Source organism: Spermophilus citellus (assembly GCF_964194105.1).
Source record: "Spermophilus citellus genome assembly, chromosome: 9".
In the NCBI taxonomy this organism is placed as follows: Eukaryota; Metazoa; Chordata; class Mammalia; order Rodentia; family Sciuridae; genus Spermophilus; species Spermophilus citellus.
Window position 1 is genome coordinate 2,122,159 of NC_138191.1, and position 15,175 is coordinate 2,137,333.

General features: G+C 36.4%; 1 protein-coding gene across 6 annotated transcripts in view; it reads left to right on the forward strand.

Moving 5' to 3' along the window:
* RPRD2 (regulation of nuclear pre-mRNA domain containing 2) overlaps positions 1–15,175 on the forward strand; it is a 99,144-nt gene that overhangs the window by 35,661 nt on the left and 48,308 nt on the right. The window lies entirely within an intron of this gene.

A 15,175-nucleotide genomic window follows, 5' to 3' on the forward strand; every position in this document is an offset into this window, starting at 1 on the left:
GAAGGAGGGGCTGGGGATGTGGCTCAAGCAGTAGCGCGCTCGCCTGGCATGCGTGCGGCCCGGGTTCGATCCTCAGCACCACATACCAACAAAGATGTTGTGTCCGCCGAGAACTAAAAAATAAATATTAAAAAAAAAATTCCCTCTCTCTCTCTCTCTCTCTCTCTCTCTCTCTCTCTCTCTCTCTCTCTCTCTCTCCCCTCTCTCCCCTCTCTCGCTCTCTCTTTAAAAAAAAAAAAAAAAAAAAAAGACCTTGAAGGAGGAACTCACCATGTGTGTTGTAAGCCTTCAGGGACAGCAAGGTGGCCAGTGCAGCTGGAAAGGAATGGGTGTGATAAGGAAATTAGATCAGAAAGATAAGGCAGGGACAGATTCTTTAGTACTTACAGGTCATTGCAGAGACTTTGATCTTTACTGCTCCTAAGGAATGAACCATTATTGAAAAATTTAAATAGGGCTGGGGTCCTGGCTCGTGAGTGGTAGAGTGCTCGCCTAGCATGTGCAAGGCCCTGAGTTCGATCCTCAGCACCACATAAAAATAAATAAAATAAAGATATTGTGTCCAACTACAACTAAAAAATAAACATTAAAAAATTTAAGCAGTGGAATTATATGATCAGAATTATTTTTTTAAAGGATCATACTCTCCTGAGTTGCAGTTATACTAAAGTAGGGTAAAGAGAAACAGCAAGGCTAGTTAGAAGGCTACTATAGTAATTCAAGCTAAGGTGATAGATAGTGACTTAGACCAGGCAGTTGTGGAGATGGTAAGTAGAAGTTAAAGTCTATTTTGGGGGGGTAGGGGGAACTGGGTATTTAACTCAGGGACACTCAACCACTGAGCCACATCCCCAGCCTTGTTTTGTATTTTATTTACAGACAGGGTCTCATCAAGTTGCTTAGCACCCCGCTATTGCTCTGGGTGGCTTTGAATCTGTGATCCTCCTGCCTCAGCCTCCCAAGCCATTGGGATTACAGGCGTGTGCCACTGTGCCTGGACTGAAGTCTGTTTTTTTAACTTGTTATTTTTATTTTTTAAATATTATTTATTAATATTTTTTTAGTTGTCAGTGGTCCTTTATTTTATTTATTTATATGTGATGCTGAAAATTGACACATGCTAGGCAAGCGTTCTGTCACAACCCCATCCCCAAAACCCCATCCCCAAAACTTGTTATTTTTAAATAATTTCATACTTTAAAAATATTGTAAGAATATTACATAAGCCTTCCTGTACACAGTCTATCCAGAGTCTCCACTTATTAACATTTTCTTTGGTTTGTCTTTGTGTTCTGTGACTGCTGTGGTTTAGATATGGTTTGAGTGTGTTCCTCAAATCTTCATTTGCTGGAAGGCTTGGTCCTCAGTGTGATGTTGAGAGTTAGTGGAATCTTTAAAAGGTGGGAAATAGTGGGAATTAATTAGGTCATTGGGGTATCACCCTTGGAATGTATTAATACTGGTATCACAAAATGAACTACTCTCCGTAGCAAGACTAGCCTGATCAAAACCTGATCCCTGAGTTCCTCTGGCTTCCTATCTCCCCCACACTTGCTCCCACCATGAGATCCTCCTCCATGTTGTGGTGCAGCCAAGGTGACCCTCACTAGAGGTCAGATGGGACCACCCAATCTTAGACTTTAAAACCTTAAGCTCAGACTGGGGTTGTGGCTCAGCAATAGAGCACTTGCCTAGCACATTCCAGGCCCTGGAATTCCTCAGCACCACAAACAAACAAATAAATAAATGAACAAATTGTGTCTAACTACAACTAAAATAAATAAATATTAAAAAAAAAAAAACCAAAAACCCTTAAGCTCTTTAAGCTAAATAAATATTTTTTGGCTGGGTTTGGTAGTACACGCTTGTGATCCCTGCTACTCAGGAGACTGAGGCAGAAGGATTACAAATTCAAGGCTAGCCTGGGCAATATAGTGAAATGCTGTCTCAAAATTTAAAAAAGGCCTGAGGATGTAGCTCAGTGGTCGAGTATCCCTGAGTTGACTCTCTACTGTCATCCCCCTCTCCTCCCCCCGCAAAAAAAAAAAAAATCGTTTTAATTCATTACTCAACTTAAGATATTTTGTTATACCAATAACAAGAAGGACTCGAACAATGACCCAGACATTTTTGAAGAGTAGTTTGTAGTAGTAGTTTATAGAATATCCATGAACTTGTGTTAATTTGTGTTTGATGTTTCCCTGTTATAAAATTCAGGTTATGCATTTTGGGGCAAATACCACATAAATGATGCTGTATTCTTTATGCATTACTCTTAGAGCAACATAATATCAATAAATGACATTAACTTTTATTATTATTTGGTTAGGTTTCTCCACTCTAAAGACAATGAAAATTTTATGGTAAAATAATTTGAGACACTGTAACTATCCTTTTCCTCATTAAACTTTCTCTTACTAGCTTCAACATCCATTAGCAATTGATTATTGCTTATGTCATTTTTTATTGTAATGGTTACCAAACATTAATCTTTAATATAATTTCTACTACATTTATTAGTTGGCATTTGATCATAAAACAGAGCTTTTCTCCCCTCCCCTTCTCTTCACTTACTTACCTATGTATTTATATCAGTATATATCATGGATTCCTCTTTTATTCAGTGTGTTATAATCCTTATAATCCTTTATTATTATTTATTTTGACACTTATCATAGATTTGGCCAGTAGGAACCCTTTAAGCTGGTGTGTATTTTCTTTTTTTTAAGACAGAGTCTCATGAATTTGCTGAAGCTGGCCTAAAACTTCAGCCTTCTGAGGCGCTGGGATTACAGATGTGAGCCATTGCACCCAGCTGGTTCCTGTATTCTTTTATTTTTTGGTGGGATGTAGGGGTGAGGTACAGGGATTGAATTCAACCACCGAGCGACATCCCCAGCCCTATTTTGTATTTTATTTAGAGACAGTGTCTCACTGAGTTGCTTTTTTTTTTTTTTTTGTTTTAGTTTATAGATTGTTCCTTTATTTTATTTTTTTTTAATTGGTTGTTCACAACATTACAAAGCTCTTGACATATCATATTTCATACATTAGATTGAAGTGGGTTATGAACCCCCAATTTTACCCCAAATGCAGATTGCAGAATCACGTCGGTTACACATCCACAATTATTTACATAATGCCCTATTAGTAATTGTTGTATTCTGCTACCTTTCCTATCCCCTACTATCCCCCCTCTCCTCCCCTCCCATCTTCTCTCTCTACCCCATCTACTGTAATTCATTTCTCTCCTTGTTTATTTTCCCATTCCCCTCACAACCTCTTATATGTAATTTTGTATAGCAATGAGGGTCTCCCTTCATTTCCATGCAATTTCCCTTTTCTCTCCCTTTCTCTCCCATCTCATGTCTCTGTTTAATGTTACTCTTTTCTTCCTACTCTTCCTCCCTGCTCTGTTCATAGTTGCTCTCATTATATCAAAGAAGACATTTGGTATTTGTTTTTTAGGGATTGGCTAGCTTCACTAAGCATAATCTGCTCTAGGGCCATCCATTTCCCTACAAATTCTATGATTTTGTCATTTTTTATTGCTGCATAGTACTCCATTGTGTATAGATGCCACATTTTTTTATCCATTCATCTATTGAAGGGCATCTGGGTTGGTTCCACAGTCTAGCTATTGTGAATTGTGCTGCTATGAACATCGATGTGGCAGTATCCCTGTAGCATGCTCTTTTAAGGTCTTCAGGGAATAGTCCGAGAAGGGCAATAGCAGGGTCAAATGGTGGTTCCATTCCCATCTTTCCCAGGAATCTCCAAACTGCTTTCCAAATTGGCCGCACCAATTTGCAGTCCCACCAGCAATGTACAAGAGTACCCTTTTCTCCACATCCTCGCCAGCACTTGTTGTTGTTTGACTTCCTAATGGCTGCCAATCTTACTGGAGTGAGATGGTATCTTAGGGTGGTTTTGATTTGCATTTCTCTGACTGCTAGAGATGGTGAGCATTTTTTCATGTACTTGTTGATTGATTGTATATCCTCCTCTGAGAAGTGTCTGTTCAGGTCCTTGGCCCATTTGTTGATTGGGTTATTTGTTATCTTATTGTCTAATTTTTTGAGTTCTTTGTATACTCTGGATATTAGGGCTCTATCTGAAGTGTGAGGAATAAAAATTTGTTCCCAGGATGTAGGCTCCCTATTTACCTCTCTTATTGTTTCTCTTGCTGAGAAAAAACTTTTTAGTTTAAGTAAGTCCCATTTGTTGATTCTTGTTATTAACTCTTGTGCTATGGGTGTCCTATTAAGGAATTTGGAGCCCGACCCCACAATATGTAGATCGGAGCCAACTTTTTCTTCTATCGGACGCAGAGTCTCTGATTTGATATCAAGCTCCTTGATCCATTTTGAGTTAACTTTTGTGCATGGCGAGAGAAAGGGATTCAGTTTCATTTTGTTGCATATGGATTTCCAGTTTTCCCAACACCATTTGTTGAAGATGCTATCCTTCCTCCATTGCATGCTTTTAGCCCCTTTATCAAATATAAGATAGTTGTAACTTTGTGGATTAGTCTCTGTGTCCTCTATTCTATACCATTGGTCCACCCGCCTGTTTTGGTACCAGTACCATGCTGTTTTTGTCACTATTGCTCTGTAATATAGTTTGAAATCTGGTATCGCTATACTGCCTGATTCACACTTCCTGCTTAGAATTGCTTTTGCTATTCTGGGTCTTTTATTTTTCCATATGAATTTCATGATTGCTTTATCTATTTCTACAAGAAATGCCGTTGGGATTTTGATTGGCATTGCATTAAACCTATAGAGAACTTTTGGTAATATCGCCATTTTGATGATGTTAGTTCTGCCTATCCATGAACAGGGTATATTTTTCCATCTTCTAAGATCTTCTTCTACTTCTCTCTTTAGGGTTCTGTAGTTTTCATTGTATAAATCTTTCACCTCTTTTGTTAGGTTGATTCCCAAGTATTTTATTTTTTTTGAGGATATTGTGAATGGAGTGTTTTTCCTCATTTCCGTTTCAGAAGTTTTGTCGCTGATATACAGAAATGCCTTTGATTTATGCGTGTTGATTTTATATCCTGCCACTTTGCTGAATTCATTTATTAGTTCTAGTAGTTTCTTTGTAGACCCTTTTGGGTCTTCTAGGTATAGAATCATGTCATCTGCAAATAGTGATAATTTAAGTTCTTCTTTTCCAATTTTTATGCCTTTAATTTCTTTCATCTGTCTAATTGCTCTGGCCAGTGTTTCGAGAACTATATTGAATAGAAGTGGTGATAGAGGGCATCCCTGTCTTGTTCCGGATTTTAGAGGGAATGCCTTCAACTTTTGTCCATTCAGAATGATGCTAGCCTGAGGCTTAGCATAGATAGCTTTTACAATGTCAAGGTAAGTTCCTGTTATCCCTAGTTTTTCTAATGTTTTGAACATAAAGGGATGCTGTACTTTGTCGAATGCATTCTCTGCATCTATCGAAATGATCATATGGTTCTTATCTTTAAGTCTATTGATGTGGTGAATAACATTTATTGATTTCCGTATGTTGAAACATCCTTGCATCCCAGGGATGAATCCTACTTGATCATGGTGCACAATGTTTTTGATGTGTTTTTGTATTCGATTCGCCAGAATTTTATTGAGGATTTTTGCATCTAGGTTCATTAGAGATATTGGTCTGTAGTTTTCTTTCTTTGAGGTGTCTTTGTCTGGTTTCGGAATCATTTGGAAGAGCTCCCTCTTTTTCTATTTCCTGAAATAACTTGAAAAGTATTGGTATTAATTCTTCTTTAAAGGTTTTGTAAAAAACTCCGCTGTATACCCATCCGGTCCTGGGCTTTTCTTGGTTGGTAGTCTTTTGATGGCTTCTTCAATTTCATCCATTGATATTGGTCTGTTCAAATTGTGTATATCCTCCTGACTCAGTCTGGGCAAATCATATGACTTAAGAAATTTATCGATGTCTTCACTATCTTCTATTTTATTGGAATATAGGTTTTCAAAATAATTTCTAATTGTCTTCTGTATTTCTGTAGCATCTGTTGTGATATTGCCTTTTTCATCCTGTATGTTAGTAATTTGAGTTCTCTCTCTTCTTCTCTTCGTTAGCATGGCTAAAGGTCTGTCGATCTTATTTATTTTTTCGAAGAACCAACTTTTAGTTTTGTTAATTGTTTCAATAGTTTCTTTTGTTTCAATTTCATTGATTTCCGCTCTGATTTTAATTATTTCTTGCCTTCTGCTACATTTGCTGTTGTTTTGCTCTTCCTTTTCTAGGGCTTTGAGATGAAGTGTGAGCTCATTTATTTGTTGGTTTTTTCTTTTTTTGAGGAATGACCACCAGGTGATGAATTTTCCTCTTAAAACTGCTTTCATTGTGTCCCATAGATTCCGATATGTTGTGTCTGTATTTTCATGTATCTCTAAGAATTTTTTGATTTCCTCCTTTATGTCTTCTCTAACCCATTGATCATTCAGTAACATATTGTTCATTTTCCATGTGATGTAGGATTTTTCCTTCCTTCTTTGATCATTGATTTCCAGTTTCATTCCATTATGATCAGATAAAATGCAAGGTATTATCTCCACCCCTTTATATTTACTGAGGGTTGCCCTATGGCATAATATATGGTCTATTTTTGAGAAGGATCCATGTGCTGCTGAGAAAAAAGTATATCCATTTGATGATGGTTGATATATTCTATATATGTCAGTTAAGTCTAGGTTATTGATTGTGGTATTGAGTTCTATAGTTTCTTTTTTTTTTTTTTTTCCTGTTGCCTTTTTTTTTTTTTTATAGTTTCTTTATTCAACTTTTGTTTGGAGGATCTGTCCAATGGTGAGAGAGGTGTGTTGAAGTCACCCATAATTATTGTGTTGTGGTCTATTTGATTCTTGAACTTGAGGAGAATTTGTTTTATGAATGTCGCAGCACCATTATTTGGTGCATAAATATTGATAATTGTTATGTCTTGTTGGTGAATGGTTCCTTTTAACAGTATATAATGACCTTCTTTATCCCTTTTGATTAACTTAGTCTTGAAGTCGATTTTATTCGATATGAGGATGGCCACCCCTGCTTGCTTACGAGGACCGTGTGCGTGGTATATTTTTTCCCATCCTTTCACCTTCAGCCTGTGTATGTCTTTTCCAATCAGATGTGTCTCCTGGAGGCAGCATATTGTTGGATTTGTTTTTTTAATCCATGATACCAGCCTATGTCGCTTTATTGGAGAGTTTAAGCCATTAACATTCAGAGTTACTATTGATATATGGTTTGTACTTCCATCCATGTTTGATTGTTTATCCTTTTTTAAAAAAAATTTAGTTTATTTCTCCATGACTATCTTTCCCCTCGCCCTCTGTCTTTACTGAGGCACTTCCCACTGATGGTTTTGGTTATTGTTTTTCATTTCTTCCTCGTGTAGTGTTTTGCTCAAAATGCTTTGCAATGTTGGTTTTCTGGCTGCAAATTCTTTTAACTTTTGTTTATCATGAAAGATTTTTATTTCATTGTCATACCTGAAGCTTAATTTTGCTGGATACAGAATTCTTGGTTGGCATCCATTGTCTTTCAGTGTTTGAAATACATTGTTCCATGACCTTCTTGCTTTCAGTGTCTGTGATGAAAAATCCGTTGTTAACCTTATTGGTATACCCCTGAATGTAATCTGTCTCCTTTCTCTTGTAGCTTTTAATATTTTCTCTTTGTTCTGTATATTGGATATCTTCATAACAATGTGTCTTGGCGTTGGTCTACTGTGATTTTGTGTGCTCGGTGTCCTGTATGCATCTTCAATTTGTATATCTGTTTCCTTTATTATTTCTGGAAAGTTTTCTGTAATTATTTCATTCAGCAGGTTACTCATTCCCTTGGTTTGAATCTCTGTACCTTCTTCTATACCGATGACTCGTAAGTTTGGTTTTTTTATGTTATCCCATAACTCTTGGATGTTTTTCTCGTGATTTTTTACCAGCCTTTCTGAGTTGGCTAGACTCTTTTCAAGATGATATATTTTGTCTTCATTATCTGACGTTCTGGCTTCTACTTGCTCCACTCTGTTAGTGATACTCTCAATTGAGTTTTTAATTTGGTTTATCGTTTCCTTCATTTCTAGAATTATTGTTTGATTATTTTTTATAATCTCTATCTCCTGATAAAGATGCTTAACTTCTTCTTTTATCTGTTTATGTAATTCATTCTCAATGTGTTCTTTCGCTGCTTGAATTTGCTGTCTTGTATCCTCTTTAAGGTACCATTCCATCTGTCTAAGGTGTTCCTTGAGTTCTTTATATGACCATTTTTCTGATGACTCTAGGTCCTCCTGAATATTTAGGCTGTCCTGCATTGTTTGTATTCCTTTTCTTCCTTGCTTTTTGAAGCTGCTCATGTTACTTCTTGTTCTGTTTGACTGCTGAGTTACTGTTTACTCCTATAAATTTATTTGATGCTTGGGAGGAAAGGTATTAGAAGGGAAGGGAAGAAGTCACTAAAGAGAATGAGAGTAAGCAGGTAGAATTCAAGGAAGGGGGGATAAGAAAAATGAAAAGACAAAAGACGAAGAAAATAGGAAATAGAAAAAGAAAAAAATTTTAAAAAAAATAATAATAATTAAAAAAATTAAAATTAGAAGAAAAAAAATAAAAAAAAATTGTAAAAAAATTAAAAAAACAACAAGAAAGAAATGAAAATGAAAGAAAAACCCAAATCAAAAAAAAAGAGAGAGAAAAGAAAAAAAAGAAAAAAAAACTAATAAATGCAGTCTTAGAGTTTGATTAACTTCTCTTCCAGTAGGTGGCGCTGTGCCCACCAGGTCAAGTTTCTCCTGTCAATATGCGGGAATCAATCACTGAGTTGCTTTTAATGCCTCACTTTTGTTGAGCTGTCTTTGAACTCGTGATCCCCTGCCTCAGCCTCCGGGTCCTTTAGGATTACTGGCATGCACCACCGAGCCTGGCTCCCTATTTTCTTTTGATATCACTGTTTGAATCCTTTATTTAGTTTCTGATACAAATTGTTTCAAGCAGAGCTTGTACTTTCTCTCCTGGCCTAAAGTAAGTTCACCAAGAATCCCTAGTCCCCCTTAGAAACCAAAATCTAGGTAATACAGGTGCTTTTTGATACTAGAATATCATCACTTCTTGACCTTTTCAGTGGAAACGTCTAGAAAATAGTTGTCTACACTAATAAAATGCATATATGCTTTCATTTGCATGTTTCCTGTATATAGATGTGTTTATATCAGGACTTCCAGTTATAATCCAATACCATAGATTTATTCTGATCTTCCTTTTCATGTTTGTAACTTTGAAAGTCTGTCTGTATTTCAAAAGTAGCATTAATGAGATCTGCTGATATTGAGTGTGAAAGAGAGGAGACTGGGATGACTCAAGATTTTTGGCTGAAGCCACCAGAATAAAATTTACTGAAATGGAGAAGAATATAGGAGGAGACAGTTTGGAGGAAGACATCAGAAGGTCATTTTTGGATGTACTAACTCTGAGCTGTCTGACATCCAAGAAAATACTATTGCGTGGACAGTTGGATATTTGAATCTGTAGTAGTATATAAGCAAGATTCAGGATGGAAAATAAAGTATGTCAAGAAAACGAGTCAGATTTTCAGGGAAAAGATGATTGTATTTATTTATTAACCTTTTATTATGGAAGCAGCAAATATATATTATAGAAAATTTGAATACAAGTAAGTAAAAAAGAAAACTATAGGGCTGGAGTTGTAGCTCAGTGGTAGAGCACTTGCCTAGCACATATGAGACACTGGGTTCTATCTTCAGACCACATAAAAATAAGTAAATAAAATAAAGATATTGTGTTCATCTACAAGTAAAAGGAAAACTATACACATATAGATCTCTTAGAGATCAGTGCTACAAATCTTAATTTCATTTCCTCTCTGATAATTTTTCATATAAAGAAAGATACAGGGATAATTTTTTTTCTAAAATGAGATTACTATAATGAACTGTTTTTTTGTTTTGTTTTGTTGACATTCGTTTTTTGTGGCATTGAGTGTTTAACCCAGGAGTACTCTATTACTGAACTATACTCCACCCTAACCGCCTTTTAATTGAAACCCAAACTAAGTTGCTAAGACTGGCCTTGAACTTGTGGTCCTCCGGCCTCAACCTCCCAAGTTGCTGATATTACAAATGTGCAGCTGTGACCAGCTTAATTACTGTATTTTCTTTTTCAGTTGATGTTTTCATTTACATTTTATTAAATTTTCATTTTATCTAATCCCAGACCACATGTATAGTTTCTTTATTTGATCTAAAAAATGTAATTGAACGAACAATCGGTTGAAACTCTAATTATATCTGAATACTTTATCCCTTAAATCTCTCTTAATGTGTCCAGCACGTTTTATGCCACTAATTTGTGAGTGAGTCTGGGCCAATTGTCCTGTAGAATATTTCTTTCTTTCTTTTTTTTTTTTTTAAAGAGAGAGAGAGAGAATTTTTAATTTTTTTTTTTTAGTTATTGGCAGGCACAACATCCTTGTTTGTATGTGGTGCTGAGGATCGAACCCGGGCCGCATGCATGCCAGGCGAGCGCGCTACCGCTTGAGCCACATCCCCAGCCCCCTGTAGAATATTTCACCTTCTGGATTTCTGCGGTTGCTTTCTTATGGTGTTATTAGCTTTTAAAATTATTTCTAATGCTGAAATCAGTTGCTGGTTGTTTTGTTTTGGTACCAAGGATTGAACCCAGGGGCATTTAACATCACTGAGCCACATCCCCAGGTCTCCTGAGCCACTGGAATTACAGGCATGCTTCACTGCACCCAGCTCAATTGCTGCTTTTTCTAAAAGTTTCTCCTCTATAAAAGCTTTTCATGACCTTCATATTCAACTTCTACTGGCCACAGAATAAACACTAAAATTTTTTAATTTGTGCTAAAGTCTTACCAGAATTTATCATCTTTGCCTATTCCTGTTATTCCATGCAAATCTTCCTAGTGAGACAGAAATATAGATAGTTGTTAAGAGCATGGACTCTGGAGCCAAACCATTTGGATTTGAATCCCAGCTACACCATTTAATAGCTGTGGCTTTGGACATTTCACTCAATTCCGTGTATTAAAGAGAAATTGAACTGGGGATACAGCTCAGATATAGACAAGTATTCTCACATGCATGTGAAACATGGGCTCAATCCCCAGCACCGAGAGAGAGAGAGAGAGAGAGAGAGAGAGAGAGAGAGAGAGAGAGAGAGAGAGAGAGAGAAGGGGAGGGGAGGGGAGGGGAGGGGAGGGGAGGGGAGGGGAGGGGAGGGGAGGGGAGGGGAGGGGTTAATAGTATCAACCTCAGAGTGTTGCTGTGAGAATATCAGTTAACATTTGTGTCATCTTTAGAACAGTGCCAGGCATATAAAAGTAGTATATGTGTAAGTATTTGTGAAATAAATTTAAAATTCCAGTCTAAGTCTCTATCTCCTCAGAGACAAAAGACACCTTGTACAGTCCTGGTAAACACCTTTGCTTATGACTTGTTCTCTCTGGGATGCTCTTGCCCTTTCTTTCTGCCTATTAGACATTTAATTACTATTAATTGGGTACTGATTCAGTTATTGAGGATGTGGCAGTAAATACAATACAACCAGCAACTGATTTCAGCCTTAGAAATAATTTTAAAAGCTCATAACACCATAAAAAAAGCAACCACACAAATCCAGAAGGTGAAATATTCTACAGGACAATTGGCCCAGACTCACTCACAAATAATGAAAAATAAATACAATACTGAATCAGTTATTGAGGATGTGGTAGTAAACACAACAGAATCCCAGCCTTAAGGAAGTTTCAAAGCTAATGGAGATACAGACAAGTAATAGGTGTAAATCAGAATGCACTAAAGGCATAGTCTTGTGGAGTCAGGGGATGCTTTATAGAAGATGTTCTATAAGCTGAGACCTGAAGAAAGAAAAAGAATTAGATTATCGAAACAGTTAGCAAGACAAAGGATGGACAATGGAGTTTAGAGATGAGAACGAGGTGTATTTCACTATGATGGAGCTGTAAGGGGTGACTGCAGTTGAGGATCAGCAGGTAAGCAAGAAACAGGTTGCAAAAAGATTTGAAAAACAATAAAGATGGACCTTCTCATTTTCCGCTGCCTTTTAGGCATCTTCTCAACTACCTTAGCTAGCTAACTTGTCTTATTCTTCCTTAATTTCTGTCGTGCTGTAATGTAGAAGATTTACACTGGGGAAAGTGATGTCTTTGGGGAGTTGTAGTGATTAAGTTGGGCAGTCAGAATCTGACATGGATCAAATTTAAAATTTTTGATGTTTTCCTATGGATGACTAGAAATCATGAATAGTTACTCAGAATGGATTATCATAGAAAAAAAATTCTGAGAGGGAAAGGCAGAGAGGTGAGGGAAACAGCAGGGTTTCTGGGAACTTTGAGTAATTCATTACATTAAAGAAGAAATTTTGAATTTGAAGGGGAAGCAGTGAGACTGGAAGAGAAGACACAGATCCTGAAAGGAGGGTAAGGTATCCTGCTGTGTCCAGTGAGCAGTGGGAGCTTACTGACAGATGTGATATGAGGAAGAACTGGTTAATGTTTGCTTTTTAGAAGATATTGACAACAATGTAGAAAATAAATTTGAGGAAATCAAGTGTTAGAGGTAAGATAACCTATAGGAAGCTGTTGTAGTACTGGTTTAGATCAAAATTGATGAAACTCGGCGAAGAGCAGTCCTAGGAAGAAAAGGAGAAGAGGACCTATATTTGAGAAATATTGGAAATAGCACCATGTAAAAATAAATAAATAAAATAAAGATATGTGTCCAACTACAACTAAAAAATAAATATTAAAAAAGAATGCTTATTTAAGATGGAAGAGATATGCATATAAGTGTCAGAAGGAATACAATGTAAATATATAAATAGCATATAACTTAAAATATAAGAAACTAGAAGTAAATGGAGTTATAAGGTTCCCAAGGAGAAAAGAGAGACTAGGAACAGTACATGGTAGACGGATTATATTTTAATAGGAGAAATGACACTTTGCACTAGGTAAGTTTATCTGGGTAAGTTTAAATATGGATTCACTATGCTTTGGCTTTCTGCAGTTTTAATTACCTTTGGTCAACCGCAGTCCAGAAATGTTAAATGGAAAATTCCAGAAATAAATAATGTGGGATGAACTTTCACATCGCACTGTTCCTTCCAGCCTGGGATGTGAATCACCCCTTTGTTCAGCATATCCATGCTGTATTTACTACAAACATATTAGTCACTTAGTAGCTGTGTTGATTTGTGTGATCGCCTGTCTCAGTATTAACAGTGTTTATGTTCAAGTATCCTTTATTTTACTTAATTATGGCCTCAAAATGCAAGAGTAATGAAGGGCCAGGGTTGTGGCTCAGTGGTAGAGCATGCATGAGGCACTGGGTTCGATCCCCGGCACCACACTAACAAATAAAAATAAAAACAAAATAAAGGTATCGAGTCCATCTACATCTTAAAAAAATATTTAAAAAATGCAAGAGTAATGATATTGGAAAGTTGGTATGCCAAAGGGATGCCATAAAGTACTTCCTTTAATCCCTGGAGTTCCAAGTTTTCAATTCTGTGAATCATGCAGTAACACAGGTACATGAAAAATTGGTTAATAGTTCAATTTAAGTTTTTATAGGTTTTCCACACATGGAGTGGTGGGACCAATGAATTAAGTGAAAACATCTATCTATTTAATAAAGTGCGGGGGGGAACCATGTTCTGAAGTTGCTGAGATCCACAGTATGGAATCTTCTGTGAAATTGTGAAAAAGTAGAAAAAACTTTGTGCTGAATTTTACTATCATACCCCAAAAGTTAGCTGCAAAAATTATGGTCACAATAGATGGTAAGTGCTTAGTTCAGATAGAGCAGGCACAGAGTTTGTTAATGTATGTGCAGGAAAAAGCATAGGTTCTGGGAATAGCTCAGTGGTGGAGCACTTGCCTAACATATACAAGGCCCTGGATTTATTCCCCAACACCAAACACAGTATACTCAACAGACAGTCCCCAACTTAAGGTGATTTAACATAAAAATTTCCAACTTTACAGTGATGCAAAAGTGATACATGGTAGAAACTATACTTTATATTTTGAATTTTTATTTCTTCCTGTGCTAGCATTATGTTATACGATATTCTTGCAATACTGGGTGGCAGCAGCAAACTATAGCTTGCTAATGAAAGGTCATGTGATCATGAGGTAAACAGCTGATCCTCTATAGTGTACTGTGTCTAAACTATGCCATTAGGTTAGAAATGCATTTTCAACTTAAAATATTTTAAACATGTGATGTAGCCCCTTCATAAGTTAAGGACACCCATATATGGAATTTTTCTACTATTGGTTGTTTTCAGGGATCTTGGAATTCCTGTGGGAATGGGGGACTACTGTACATTTTTTGAGAGAAAATGATTCCCATCTAATTATTTCTGCTCTGTGAAATAACATGTAAGGTCATCTCCTGAGAGCTAGAAGGGATATAGTAAGATAGGATTTGATGGGTGGTATAAATGTGAAATACCCCTTATTGCAAATGAAGAGAGGAGAGGATGCTAATTAATAACTAAGGACATGTGGAAGGATTCTAACAGGAAACAGTTGAAGAAGGAGACTATGAGTTTATATGGTTTCAGTCTTCTTGGTATGATTTTTCATCAGTAGAACCAAATGACAGAATAAAAGGTACAATAAAGACATTCAATTAGATAAATCTAAATTTAGGATTTTATCGAGTATACATGTCAAGGCTAATTTAGGGGGAAAAGGAAAAGAAAATGAGGATTTGGGTGAAAGAACCATTTAAATAATAGATTAAATTCACAGGAATTGATAAAGAATTGGGTACTAGAAAAGACTGAGGAGTTAGAGAAAATAAAAAAGTGAGATCTTGATGAAATTGAAGAAAAAATATAGTAGGAGTGGGAGGGTGTGGTCAGAAGGAAATTTAAAATATACAAGGGCTGGTTCTTAGAGGTCACTGAATTTGAGATCAAGGAATCTGAGAAACTAGAAAAATGTGATGGATTATCCATATGAATTTTGAAATTCCCAGCATACTATTGAAACTTGGGTGGCTTTGCTCAAGATTCTAGTTAATGAATTTAACTAGGCCCAGTGGTGTATGCCTCTAGACCTTATCTTTAAAAAAAAAAAAGAGAGA